This window comes from Erythranthe guttata, chromosome 10 (assembly GCF_056151865.1).
Source record: "Erythranthe guttata isolate IM_541 chromosome 10, IM_541, whole genome shotgun sequence".
Lineage (NCBI taxonomy): Eukaryota > Viridiplantae > Streptophyta > Magnoliopsida > Lamiales > Phrymaceae > Erythranthe > Erythranthe guttata.
Genome location: NC_142542.1, coordinates 12,577,734 through 12,590,000, shown reverse-complemented (window position 1 = coordinate 12,590,000; position 12,267 = coordinate 12,577,734). Strand labels below are relative to the sequence as shown.

General features: G+C 30.6%; 1 non-coding gene across 1 annotated transcript; it reads left to right on the top strand.

Moving 5' to 3' along the window:
* Positions 1–6,863: 6,863 nt before the first annotated feature.
* TRNAC-GCA (transfer RNA cysteine (anticodon GCA)) lies at positions 6,864–6,935 on the top strand. Its single transcript has one exon. It is a non-coding gene; the product is annotated as a tRNA-Cys (tRNA).
* The last annotated feature ends 5,332 nt before the right edge of the window (positions 6,936–12,267 follow it).

Below are 12,267 nucleotides of genomic sequence, written 5' to 3'. Positions count from 1 at the left end.
AATGCAACCCACACAATACTATTCTCACATTTCCTTAGTTCTCATGATTGTGTCCGTTTTGGCCATGGACACACATCTTGGATTCATAAGTGTTTGTCAAGTTTTTGAAGCGGCCCTCACTTCATACACTTACATAGGTGATCTCCTATTAAAGGTATCCTGCCAATACCTCACCTTTTGTTATAAGGTTTTGGAATCATTAAAAGCTTTCGCTTATCCTTTACCCTCTCTGCAGGCAGCACTAATGTCTATCACGGGAATGAGTTGGAAATATATTATTCCATAGGAATATACACTCCTTAGTGCATCACTGAACTTTCTTAGCTTAGTTGTCCCTTTTGAACCAGTTCTTGGGATCTCCAGTCAGCATGGTTGGGTTACCACCAAGATTGTCCTTAATTTATGGGTTTTAATCTCACTCCCCTAGACAGGCAATATGTTTGATCTCTTTAGTTGACTTTTAGTCGCGGATCCGCTATTAACCATTGATTTTCATAATCAATGTTATATTATTTCCTTTGAGATCAATTGCCTAATGGTCTTATGTGTACGAGTGTATCGATACTTGCCATTATACATGTCGTTTGTGCCCTTAACGTAACCGATTGGTTATCACAATTTATTCATAATTGTAGACACCGACTTAGTCCAACACGGAACATCCTCCAATAATTTTATGAAGTTTATTCAACTTCTTTTCTAACCTTATCTCAAGTTATACATTCGAATTCGACCATGAATCGAGCTATTCAATTTTGTTTGAGGATTTCCAAGATACATAATCTTAGTGGACTCATACATCCAATGTTCCTTCCTAATACAATTGGATATTTTCTTTAATGTAATCCATTTAAAGACGATACTTAGATTACCTAAGAACCCTTATAATATCATTGAATGATTATTTATTTTGGAATTACATATTTACTAGTTTGCAATTCATTATGCTGCCAAACTATCCAAAAATATTTGTAATTGAACCATTCTTCATCATTATTTTTGGCAAGGTAAACCCTTGGTCTTTAGATAACTAGATCAATTTTCTAGTAGTGTCTCAACATGAGACTTTCAATAAGACTATCTTTGTCTTAGTGATTTTAATCTATAAGATTACATCCTCTAGACCCTCGTCTTTTGACATCAAAAATTTTATTTTTACTTTTCCAATATTTTCTCAACGTTCAAAATAGTATCATGATCACTATCTCATGATTATAATGTCGTCTATAGACATATACTTCCATGTGCTTTTAATATAAACACACTGGCCACACTCGTTATTACTAACACAATTTTATCAAATATTACTTTAGAATATTTCCATAGCTATTTAATTTAGCTTTATTGGACCACCCTTAATCATTCATTTGAATAGTCCATCGAAACCTTAATGGTTTACTACTTGGAAGAAGACAAACTAACTTCCACGTACATTCTTCCAATGTAGACAATATTTCAATAATTGTCCTTTGTTCATTTTATAACTCATAAATTATAAAATCAAATCAAAATCAAACATATTGATTTTCTTTGTCATCTTGTTGTATCTTGGTTGTTCATCACTTTGATGATTTACCAATCACACATATTTTAACTTGGTTATTCATCACTTTGATGATTTACCACTTAGACATTTATTAGTTCTCTTATTTAGAACTTATTTATTTTCTTATTTTACAAGAAAAATATAATGTAATTTGCATCAAGAATGACTATCTTATGCACAATCATTATTTGCATATTCAATGAATATGCTTAAGTATTTTATCCACTTAACTATACTAGGCATTGTATATTAACTTAGGTACTTTTTTTACCTTTGCCTAAACACCCCCACATTTCTAAATATTTATGTGGTTAGCTCGGGATAAAGACCCCCACATTTCTAAATATTAATGTGGTTAGCTCGAGATATCTAATTTCCCCCACAAATTCTAGAGTATATATTCTAGAATTTATCAATATAATATCCATAAACTTTTTCCAAAAGTTTTGGTTCTCATTTTTCATTCATTTGTCAAAGTTGGCACTTTCCAACTTTCATTCACATAACATTTAAATGCTTTGAAATCCTTATTTTTATTTTATTAATAAGGATACAATGTAACAAAATACATTTCTTCTTTAGTTAGAAAAATATTTTGGATCACCAATAAGATTTAATTACAAAGTATTGTTTTTCTTTCTCTCAAGAAAGCACAACAAGAAAAATCTTCTCAAGATACTTAAATCTTGTCAACAATTAAGATAATAAGATTTCTTCTTTTTCCTCAAAAGAGAAACTCGTCAAGATACTTAAATCTTGTCAATAAACAAGAGAATATTAATCTCTTCAAATGGTGGTTGATCTCCACTATTCAACATTAAAGTTAGAATATATAAATTCTAATCTTAATCATTCATAATTTAGGATTGCATGTCCTAAACATGCTGTTCAAAATTCAGTCAAATCCAACGATTTAATTCTACAAAACGAGCTCTTAAGTAAACTGCTCGAATTTTATTTCAACAAAACATCCATTGTTGTTAACAACTATTTCGGATCTTTGAAAAATCAAAATCCGATCTCATCCATTCACATTGTAGATCATTATTTTGCAAATGTGATATCAAATCAAATCAAACCAACGATTCGATCTTCTTTTATGTTCTTGAGACAAGAACTACTCATGTGTTATCATGAATTGAGCTTCTCTTTCTTTCAATTTTATTTCAAATCATGCTTTTAATTAAACCGTAGTATGATTCATATGTACATCAATATTATAATAAACATAATATGTGAGCACGTCTTTCATACTAGTTGATCATAGAAAGAAACAATATATCAAGCATATTATATCAACATATACATAGTATACACACTAGTATATAATAGCATCAAATTTGAAAATAATATTTCATGGCATAAATAAATTCATGTCCAACATAATGAATTTATAAAAATTCTATAGCACGTAATCAATGCATGTCCATGCAATAACACAATTCTAAGGAATTAGTATGGCTTACGCAAATAATAATATTTATAATAATATTCCTCTTAGTAAGTAACTCATACTTAATATACGAGACAAGTCTAATCGATCATGACAATAATAAAAACGTTAATAAGATCACGTACTCACATATTCGAAAATCAATCAACCGGACAGTTCCACATCAAATTGGGAGAAAGTTAATCCCATATCAAACTATAAGCAATTTATGCAAATAAATATTGCATTTTCATGAGAAATGTCATTAGTATAGCACTTATCATGCGGTTTATGATAAAATTATTCAAATAATTAGCACATACGCTATCACTTTATTTTATTTAGGATAAAAATATTTCTATTATTAATGTACATACACAAACATCATGAATATTCATTAAGCATATATATTGTACATGGTTTACCATGCACTATCATCCAATAATCCACCATTATATCATATAGCATTATCAATATACTTCACAAATAGATATCTTATACTTAAAAAACGTACCCGATAAATTATATGTTCGTCAATTCAAGATTTTGTGGGTAGCACCAAATCGTGTCAATATTATGGCAGTGCTGAATGATTTATTCATATCTCTTCCGTCCCAAGTCCGATTTTGTTGATTCAATATGATCCGAACAACCAACAAAATTATCTACAACTTTTATGTTTTACGTTTTCTCATTATTGATCTTCGATTCAGTCTTCTTTCATCAAAATTTCGTGCATTGGACATTGGTGATGCGTTAATATGCGACGAGTTGCATTGGTCACGAACGGTTGTAATTTCTTATGAAAAGGTGCATTGGCAGTTCTGCCACCCTTTCGTGTTTTCATCATAACTTCCTCGTACGATCTCCGATTGTGACGATTTAACATGTTCTGGAAAGCTAACTTGATTATCTACAACTTTTGTGAAATGTTAATTTGCCATATTCGGACTTTAACACCTTCGAAAATGGGAAAGAATGTGGACTTCATGTTCTGTCCGAAAATGAACTTTCTCCAATTGTATTTTGTAACTTCTTGATTTTTGGCAGACTATCTTCTTCTCCATCTCGTTTACCAACGTGTGCAGAAAACACAATTTACTAAATCACAAAAATTTCGTCTTAAGATTGTTGTTCCCGATACATAAAACGGGTAGTGAATTTAGTAAATTGGTTGAATAAATTAATTAGTGAAAATACGGAAAGATTAGCCGAGGCGAGTTGACTCTGTCCTTAAGACGAAATTTCCCCGCAACGGTGCTAACGGATTAAATGGAAATCGTCTCCCAAGATACAACGGCTAAACTTGGAATAGGAGCACTCCAAATCCCAAGTACGACGAACTGTACTTTGTGTAGAACTTTTCGAGAGAATCTGTGAAGGGTAGGCTTAATATGTAGTAGGCTTGTTTTTTGGATTGAAGTGAGGAATTTTGGGAAAGTTAGGGTCTATTTATAAGGTTCGAAAAGTAGTGTCCTTTGGAGCAAAAAGGTACCTTTTGTTTTGAATGGTTGCACCATTTCGAGTTGAGCCAATTGGGAGTGGTTGCACCATTTCGAGTTGAGCCGAATGGTTTGCATTGGTTCGGCCGCACCAATTCAGACCAATCAGACCAATCGAGATGGGCTTCGAGTAATAAGGGCCCAATGGGTTAAAAACCCATGACCTAATGTTTTTGGCCCGTCCCAATATTTTGATATATATACAGCTCAGTACTTCTCTACTTTTCCAATGTGGGATAACTCAAATCCCACTTTCCTTATATTTTGGACTAGTAATTTTTTCATTCACCACAAAATTGGTTCTAATCCAAAATTCATTTATATACTCAATTAGACCGTACAATAACATTGATAAAAAATTGTTCATGACTCAATTTTTAACCAATTTTCCCAACAGAAAATCATAAACTGAAATACAAATGTGTAGCAAAAGACCAAGATATCATATCATGCTTTAGCTTTTAACAGTCTGTAAAAATTCCTAGTGATATTAATGGTTAGATGGTCTGTTTCACCATGACTTGAATTGTCTTTTTTTGTTGCCTTCTAATACAATGCATCTTGAGACAGATTAAATTTGTTGACAAGCCATGCGCCGAAGTTAAGAAGAACGTACCTCATACTTTGGAACGGCCAATGTGGATGTTTCACGTCAAAGTATATCTCATTTGTTGCGAAAAAAATGTGGCTTAAATGTTTTCCGATAGTTCAAATTCTCAACAATAATAGGCTTGTAAAGATGCCTGTAATCTTAGGAAGTTTAAACTACCGGAAGACATTTTGGAAAAAACAAATGAAGAAACTCAACATAACAAAAGTAAAATATTTTTTTCAGAAAATTAAAAGAATCTAAGCAATTAGATGTTTTGATACAAAGTTCATAGTATAGGGGTTTGTATTTAACCTTATATATAAAGAAAAATGGGCCCTTATAGAAAGTAGGCCCTGCTCGCCCCACTCCAGGGCCGGATGTGCACGGCCCTGCATGTACATGGCTTTAGCAATGTTTGGTAACGTTTTCGTTTCACCTTAGTTCTTTCCCTGAAACGAATTTGTGTTTGTTGAGGTTTTTAAAAAAAATCCAAAACAACTGTTAGAGTTTCTCTCTCCTTCAGACATGATGTGACTACTACAGTAAAAAAATGTCTTCACTCAAATAAAAACAAACATCACTTTTATTTTTCAAATTTGTTCTTCTATAATACATTTTCATAACACATTTAAACAAGATTTGACCGCTACAGTATATTGTCTCATTTCAAATTATAAACAAACATTACTTTCATTCATCATTTATTCTCTCAAAACACATTTCCCCAAAATAAAATGAAAATTACTCCGAAAACGTATCCAAACATTGGTTTCTCTTGTAGGTTTTATATTCAATAGCATTAAACCGCCTAAACTTTGCCCCTGTTTTTGCGGATTGCCACCTTAACAAAAAAATATTATGATCCCCCTCTACTCAATAAGTTGTGCCACTTTGCCGTGAAAACCCATTTTCAGCCCAAAATGACCGGAATTACAGTCATGTGTGCCTTGCACATGTGATTTGGAAGGGTTTGTAAAAATTGGAATGCTTTTCTTCTGTATGGATCATATTTCCGACACAACATTGGCCTGCAAAGATTCCAGGCAAACCTCAGATTGGCTTAATTAGAGGAATTAGGACATGTAATTTTGAAAAGACAAAAAGCCCTTCTAAATCGCTTGTGCAACGCACATGCCTCTAGTTCCTGTCATTTGGCCTTAAAACTGGTAAAATATGGCACTGTGGCACAACTTATTAAGTTCATGTATGATCGGAGTTTCTTTTTTTTGGTAGGTGGTAATCTGCAAAAACGGGCAACGTTTAGGCGGTTTAATGCTATCTACCCTTCATATTATATCGAAACGACTCGGTATTCAATTAAAGTTCGAATGTTAAAAGTTTATTTGCGATTTTTTCATTAGGGTTTAAAATTTAATTAACAAATTTAATATTGGATCCGAGATTGATTGTTAAAACCTCATCTGAGCTCAACTCGTTAGCCTAAGGAAAACACAAATTAAACTTGAACACGCTTTTTTTTTTGTTCAATAAGATATATGAAGTTTGGCTCCATAACATTAATTCTAAAAAATGAAGGAAAAAAAAAACCATTCTAAGAAAAAAAATCTAAAAATAAAATAGGATATACATTTTTTTAATTAATTTTTAATAACAATACAATAGGGCAATTTGGTATTCTGCATCTAAAGGGATTATGTCTAAAACGAGATTTAAAATTGGATCTAACACTCAAGGGAAATTGAATGAGAGGGTTTTATCAAATAGGGCTTTTAATTTTCAGTCCGATTGTAAACGGAACATATATCTAACTGTTAAAATTGAAAAAGCAATGGGTCCATAGCTCAGTGGTAGAGCATTTGACTGCAGATCAAGAGGTCACCGGTTCGAACCCGGTTGGGCCCTTTTAATTTTTTGAAACAAAATGGAACTTTTTGTATTGATACGGACGGTAGTCGAAAATTCTACTTTTATTCTATATTTTTAACAAAGGATTTTTTTTAGATAAGAAAAGGATATTGAGAGTTTAAGAAATATTGTTTATAATTAAAATTGGATCGAATATTAAAATCATTTAAATTTTATGAGAAACCAAAGCAAATTGATATTTAATTTTAGGAATCAAATGGAAAATATTGTTCTAAATTAGAAATTTTCATATCATAAAAGACAGAATAAGAAAATTTTGTTTCAATTTTCACACATGCTTAATGTTGTAAAGCTTCTATGTACATATAGATGGAAATCGAAAATTTTACTTTTTTTATTTTTTTAAGAAAAGTAGATTGAGAGTTTAAGAATTACTTTTTATAATCAAAATTGGATCCGACATTAAAATAATTTCAATTCTAATAAGAAAAGAAAAGAAATGGATATATAAATTTTGGAATTAAATGGAAAATATCGTTCCAAATTAGAAATTTTCATATCATAAAAGACAGAATAAGATAATTTTGTTTCAATTTTCACATATACAGTAGAACCTTGATAAATTAATGCCCGATAAATTAATAATTTCGCTTAAATAATTTTTTTTCCTGGCCGGACTCGGGGACAATGTGCTAAATTTATAATTCGCTAAATTTATAAGATAATACATAATTTAAAATTCTTATAGACCACATCTAATATATAAATTAATAATGTACATAAATAACTCTTCAAATACTTGGTACATTACATTTATGATAGATATATAAAGACTTATAATATATGATTCGATTTTCTTTTGTTTGTTGTCGAAGTTGACAATATCACATTAAATTTTATCCCTCAATTTTCTTAATATAATAAGAACTATTGGTATACTTCTATCATAGCTCAACAATAAATTGTTCAGTAATATTGTTGTTTTAAGTGCTTCAGTCTGAAAAATGGGCTTTATTGTATCATTTTCAACTTCATCATTTTTATCAGTTCCCATATAATCTCAATTATATATTCGTCATTAAACATCTCTGAAGTTACGTTGTTTTCTTCCAGGTAGTTTAAGATATATCCAACATCCATTTCATTACGATACTTCAACTCATTGATTAAATTTTGCAACTCTTGGGTAATTTCACCATCTAAGTCCATATTATTTTTTTAATATTTATTGAAAATAAAAGTAATAAAAATAAAAATAATAATTTCATAAGTTACTAATTAATGAAAAAATTAATAATTATTCATTTATAAATAATTTAATATATCGCTAAATTAATATAATTATATTGTGCCGCACTGTATTAATTGACAATGATATAACTGTACTTAATATTGTAAAGCTTCTCTTCCAAACAAGATATTTAACGCATTAACTATCAAACACCAGACTATTATGTTTAGTATTGTACATTATGGTTTTAGATTTGCTATTTGCCTCTGCATACATCTAATTTATTTTTTCCTATGTGACATAACCCTTAAATTATGATAATCCAAGTCTATATTCCATCCTCCTAAGAGCCCATAAATGAAGAAAATGTATTTCTTCTGTTGGGAACTACAGACTAAACTGTGGAGATTGTAAATGATGATGCTTCCAAGATGATCTCGGATTAATAGTTTGATATTTGGATCGTCAGAGCGCCGGAGCCTCAGTTACTGGCTGATGTCGGCTTTGAAATTCGTTGTATTAATAGATAGTACTTATTACCCTAATTTCCGCCTACATCGGAGTTGTTGCCGATGACAGGGAAGTAAAAGTCACCGTTCGGATGGTCCTGACTCATCCATCCTGGAGAAATTCAGTTTGATGATTTGTTTCTTGGTAAGTGGGTTCTAATATTTGTGTCCATGATTGAAAAATCATGTTAATAATTACTTAGTAGTTTAGTATTTTATTTTTATTTTATTTGAGTTATTGTTGATGAAATTAAACTCCGAATTATGTGACAAGAGGAGATCTTGTGAAATATGAAACACCAATTGATATAGAGAAAATGACCGTTGAATATTTGAATAGTGAATATGAAAGTTTTGTTTGAAAAGATGAATCTTAAACCAAATATATGTCCTTCATTTCTATAAGGGTCCATTTGGATGGAGAGATTTGGAAGGAGATTTGATTTGGAGAAGGGATTTTAAACGACTCCAATTTGGAGTCATTTGAAATCAACCACAATCTCTCAAAAAACAACTAAAAATGAGGGGCGTGGATTTGAAATTCCTTGTCCAATCCTTCAATCCAAACAAGTCCGAGGGATTTCTTATCATGGATTTCAAATCAACCATTCAAATCCCTCCATCCAAATGGACCATAAAGGAAATGGTCGGCGAACATTTGTAATCTTTCTATCTTTTTTGATTCAATCGTATGTTCATGTTTTTTTTTTTTTTGTGTGTGTGTGCGTTTAGGATATGTGGGTTGTGTCAGTTGGTACGAATTTAGACAATTCATGTTCAGATATATTTTATAACACTTAAGAAGATGTTAATTTTTTTCCACGATTTTTTGTAGTGGATTACGCTAATTCATAGTGGATTACATGATTTTTATAGTGGATTTTTGTCGATAAGTTTTGTAGCAGAAATCGATGTTTTTGTAGTGGATTTTGATAAGATTTTAGTGAATTTTGATTGAAAATATTGTTTTTTTGAGTGAATTGAACTGATACGTCTTCGCCTCCTTTTTCTTCGTTTGTCAAACAACCCGAGTGATGGCGGCGTGGGTGGCTAGATGGGTGATATTGGATTAATTATGCTAAGCGTAATTGGCGGCGCGATGTTTGTTTGACGCCCTCTATGATACTGTTTTTCAAAGACATACAAACAGTAGGGGGTTTCACTAATTGGGGATTTAAAATTGGTCATACTCCTATTTAAAAATCATATGAGGGACTTTTTTTGTAAAATAGTCCCTAAAAAAAGATAAAATTTTGATATATTAATGTGATTTTTTATTTTTATTCTACCACTACTTTTTTGTTATTTTAAAAAAATAAGAATAGGCCTATTGTAAAAATGAACATAATATAAAAATAAGTTATTGTATAATCTAGAATAGAGATACACGCGAATACACATTGTTGATTTATATGCCTATAGAAAATTTATTTATTTAGTTGAACTAGATTAATTTTTAACACAATTATTATATTGCAATTATAGGTCATGTATAATTATTAATTGTAACGAAAAAAACAGAATAAAGGATACACGATATTAATGTATTTCGAACACAGACATATGGCCTATATCCACATGTACCTACAAACAAGATTTTCACTAGTTCATTTGTATGCGTACTATTAAGACTTAGTAAAAACAGTGTTCTAAAAAACGGCCGAGGCGGCCGATTAGTCGGTCTACGAGGCGGAGGCGCTCCAAAACCTTTACGATTTTAGTGTAAAGGTTTGAAAAATTGGTTTTTTGCCTGTGAGGCGGTTTTAGGCGGTCTGAAGCGGTCAAACCTTTAAGTCGGGTCAAACTCGGTGGGAAAAATCGGTCAAAAATCGGTTAAAATCGGTGTTTTTTTTTTCTTTTTTCTTTTTATAATTTAAAATAAAAGTTGGATTTTAATAAAAGAAAATATGAGTTTATGCCTTATTTTGTTTATGTTAATTGTTATTGTTAAAGAACTAATGATGTATGCCAAGAATGTTCAAGAATAAATGTAAATTCAAAAAAAAAATATTTTTTTATTTATATTTTATAAGGATATTTATGTATTATGATCTTATAATTACTAAACTTTTATTATGTTATTAGGATATATACATGATGGAAATATAACTATGTTTAAATATCTTTTTATATATGTTTGGAGTATTTATAAATAATATTTAAATAATATTAAATTTTAAAAAATGATTTATTTCCGATTTATCACCGATTTATCACCGATTAATCACCGCCGCGCCGATTAATCGTGAGTCGGTGCCTGACCGACTCGGACCCGATTACTGCTTTTTACAACCTTGAGTAAAAACACTAAAGACTTCATTTTTATGTAATACGCCGCATGCTACTCAAACTTGTATTTTCCACCGGAGTTCCTTTAATCCGCACTTCTTGGACTCCCTCCAAGGCTCAACTCGCTTCAGACGGCGGACGACCTCTTCGGTGGTGTTTGCAAAAACTTTAAAAAATAGATTAGGAGTTTTTTTCTCACATAATGTGCTTTAAGGTGTTTGTTAAACCAACTTTTGTTTTTGCTTCTCTTAAAATAAGTTGTTTTAAGCTATAAGTTTAAAAGCACCCATGTACCTGTTTTTTCTATTTTACTTAATTTTCCAGATTTTTTGCGAACACCCCAAACTTTTATAATTAAACACCAATTTCAACTTAACTCACAATCACTAACTTATGCTTTTAAATAAGCTTTTGCAAACACCACCTTCCTAGACCTAATTAGCACTTCTTTAGAAACGCCGATTTTTTTTAAGTTCTGGTAGAAGAAACCTGAATTTGTGACAACAACTCCACAGATGACACAACACCGATCCACAGACTGCTCTCAGGAAACCTTTCTTGTTGTGACCACCAAAATAGTTGTGAAATATATTTTATTTATTTATGTTCAAGCCATATCGAAGAGCATAAATCATGACCACCTCAAAATGGAAATGAAAAAAAATCACAAAAATAACCGGTGAAATAGAATAATCATAATCAAAATTGAGCATATCCTCATCGACCACTAACATGATTTACCGGAAAGATAATTTACATTATTTAACTAATGAAAAAAATGTATTCAAAAAAATCAGTAAATTGGGTGAAACCCGGATCATCAAACAGACAAACACTAACGCCATGGAAACCCCTTTTTTTTTTCCCCTTAATCACAGAACAAGAAACAAAAAATAATATGTAAATAATTCCCATTAATAGTGATTGGATAATTGCATAAACAAGCAAAAACAAAGAAATGCAAATACAAAACCCCCCTCACATTCTATTTTTTAGAAAATATGACAGAATTATCCCTACTCAAGTATATATATATATATATATATATATATATATATATATATATATATATATATATATATATATATATATATATATATATATATATATATATATATATTCATTTTCTACTATATATTTTACCATTTTCAGTTAATTTTATGGGAAATTTTGATATTCATATTTTTTTTTTCTCTAAAACATCTAATTGCTTAGATTTTTTTAATTTTCTGAATAAACCTTTTACTTTTGTCATTTTTAGATTCTTCATTTTTTTTTTCTTAAATATCTTCCGGTAGTTCAAACATCCTAAGATTACAAACATCTTTACAATTCTATG